At 42.1% G+C, this 3,433-nt stretch overlaps 1 pseudogene; it reads left to right on the forward strand.

Moving 5' to 3' along the window:
- Positions 1-2,011: 2,011 nt before the first annotated feature.
- On the forward strand, positions 2,012-3,149 carry LOC110315702 (annotated as a pseudogene).
- The last annotated feature ends 284 nt before the right edge of the window (positions 3,150-3,433 follow it).

Here is a 3,433-nt window from a genome sequence, read left to right on the forward strand (position 1 = left end):
TGTACCCAAGGAGCTGAAGGGGGCTGCAACCCTGTAGGTGGAACAACAATATGAACTAACCAGTACCCCCTGAGCTCGTGTCTCTAGCTGTATATGTAGCAGAAGATGGCCTAATCAGCCATCATTGGGAAGAGAGGCCCCTTGGTCTTGCAAATTTTATGTGCCCCATAGAGGGTAATGCCAGGGCCAAGAAGTGGGAGTGGGTGGGCAGGGGAGCAGGGGTGGGGGAAGGGTATAGGGAACTTTCGGGATAGCATTTGAAATGTAACTAAAGAAAATGTCTAATAAAAAAATATGATGGCATTGGCAGGGTTTTTGTTGGTTAAATACCTACCTCCCACATCTGATTCCTTTACTTCTTAGGAGACATAGTGTTGTTGATTTTAACTCTGGTATAATTATCCAATTATGTATCACATGTAATTTTTTTCAACTGAGGGTGGGAAAAGGAAAGAATTTCAAACCTGCATCACAATGGCCAATAGATTCGATGATATGATCCAGTGAGGTCTTCCTTGATTCACAACTTAAAAGCTATGGCTATGTCTTTTCCTCATGAGACTCAGAACCCTAAAAGGGAAAACTGTGTCTGTGCTAACACTTACATGCCATTGCTGGTGACATTCCACTAACATGGTTGTCACTCTGAACATGCAATTAAATATCCAGAGCAGACTGATAAGCTCATTTCCTGTTTAACATCACATGTTTCTTGGATGCGCATACAGTTCATTCTTTTTCTCTGCAATGCTCAGGTAGATAGTCAGAAACGAGCAGGCTTAGGGATGATTAGGATGTGTTCCTTCCTCAACAGCTTTGACTTCACATCAATGTCCCTGAAAACATTTCCAGTTGGGAAAGTATAGCATCTGGCCCTCCTTAGAATATTAGGTATCATGTGAGAGGAGTGAGTTATGTATCGTAACAGCCACTCCTTTATACTAAAAATATTTAAAGAAGGGATGAAAGTTGAGGTCACTCATGGAAAGGCTGCTTTCTTCTGGTAAAGCAGAGTTCTCATAGAGATTATGTTTCTTTGTTTTGTTGCTTAACTCTTTTACAACTACTCCACTACATTAGTAGAGGCCTGCTAGCTTTTTCAGTTTATGTTAGAAGCCAGAAGAATCTGGTTCTGATATCAGCATGGTAATGCCACAGTGACAGCAACAGAAGCAAACTTCCAACAGGAGTGAAGGCGGGCAGCTGAAAGCGAAACACCTTCTCCCACATCCTCTTCTCCTGGGTTGCCTACCTAAGATTGTTGCCCATATCTTAGGCAGGTCTTTCCAGTTCCAATAGAAGAAGGAAGCTTTGTGTCTTTGCCTGCTTGCTCTTGTCTTACTAGTCAGTCTATTTATTCACTGGCATTAGAACCTACTTCTTCAGAATTCTGGGATATTCTGAAGAACACCTGAGACTTCTAACCTTGTGGTCTAAGTAAGTACTGACTTTAGCCATTGTTATATTAGCTGGACCTAACCATACAGATTTTTCTCATACACCCACTTTCCCTTTATATAGAGAAATTCATTCTGTACGTTCTCTACAGGACCCTGACTAATACAACCCACCTGAAATGACAATAAAATTTTCCAAATTCTTCCAATGTTGGATAGAATAGTCCAAACTGGTTACCATTGCCCAAAGATTCAATAAACACACAGAGAAATACACACACACACACACACACACACACACACACACACACACACACACACTGAGGTGGAGGAGACAGAGAAAGACACAAACACAAACACAACACAAACACAAAGACACAGGGACAGAGAGAGAGACAGAGACAGAGAGAGACAAAGAGAGATTTACAGTGACTATGGGTCAATATTGTCTTCTGTAGAACAAATATTGAAACCTAAATAGAAAATTGCATAGAAACACAAGTTTCCAGCATCATAAAATGACCTGTTTAGGAGAAATTGAATCTAAAATCTAAAGTGTATCTTTAATTGTAATTGTATCCTACAGTGTGAANAGTAAATAACTTCTTTTTCAGATCAACTTTAAATTCCAAACTAACTCTAACAGAAACTTCTGAAGACCTGGAAGAAAAGACCTGGGACTACACACCTATCAGTGTTCAGAAATTCTGCTATATGAGTGGACCATTAGTAACCTTTCATTTTGCATGGAGGGAATTAGGGAAAAGATTACAAGTCCAGTGTTCTCATAAGAGGCAAATGAGGAAGTGTCATGGTGTTTGAGAGAACACCCAAATGGGGTTGATGAAGAAAGTTAAGATTACCTGTCAGTTTACCTGGCGATGACCAGCTGTCTAGAGAGTCTAGTTTGAGCAAAGTTCCAGTTCTAAATGATAAATGCACAAGAAGAGAAATATCAAAGTATGAAGAGTCCCAATGTTGTAAGCTTTCTGCAATACCAACACATGGGATTGAAAAGTTCATCCTTTGAGATTTCCTCCTCTCTCATCAGCCTTGGCTTCTGCATGAAGACCCGTTCATCCTCTGCTGCAAGATGAGCATAGTAGGAGCCTTCTTTAGCATTCCTGGATAGAACATGACACCTGCAATCAAGGATCCAGGGCACATGTTGGAAGATGACATAGGAGAGATGTGGGAGAATTCTCCGTTTACAGACTGCTCCTTTTGTAATGTGGCCATAAATTCAGGGCTCACAACACAATCCTAGCAGCTCGGTCTCCAGTTTTCAGAGCCAATGTTCAAACATGAAATGGATAAGAACCTAACAAACTGTGTTGAGATCCTTGACCTGGATCCCCAAGTCTTCAAGGAGGTGATGGGCTTCATCTACATGGGGAAGGTGCCACACCTCCACAGCCACGAAATGGCCACTGGCATGCTGGCAGATACTAACAAGTATGGCCTGAAGGGCTTGATGGTCAAGTGTGAGGAACCTCTCTGTGGAGAATGCTGTACACACTCTCATGCTGGCTGTCCTCCACAGCACAGAGCAGCTGAAGACTCAGGCCCTGGCTTTCATTACACTTCATGGTTCTGAGGTCTCTGAGACCTTTGGGTGGAGGTCAGTTGGTAGCTGAAGCATTCCACTCCATGATTTCTGTACAGTGTCCTTTCTTAGAGGCCTCTATCAAGTGCTTCATTTATGACCTACACCTGTCTTCTGACAGCAACAACCAGTGTTGTTACCAATAATTTCTGCTGAGAGTAGAGTGTTGCCAGAACATTTACAGTGACTCTGGGGAAGGCAGAATGGTGGCTCAGGATTTAAAACACCTGTAATATGCTAAAATGGTGGGTGGGGGAAAGACAGCATAGTAGTCTAGGACATTCTACCTTATGTCTACCCTGTTGATGTTCTTGTTTGATTTATGTCTTGGAAACTGTGATTCAATTCAGTTCCTAGCCCTAAGCACGGTGGAACTGAGTTTCTTTGGAGAAACATGTCTGCATTGGACTGAGCAGAAGAGATGACCAGG

The sequence above is a fragment of the Mus pahari genome, unplaced genomic scaffold (assembly GCF_900095145.1).
Source record: "Mus pahari unplaced genomic scaffold, PAHARI_EIJ_v1.1 scaffold_15894_1, whole genome shotgun sequence".
Classification (NCBI taxonomy): Eukaryota; Metazoa; Chordata; class Mammalia; order Rodentia; family Muridae; genus Mus; species Mus pahari.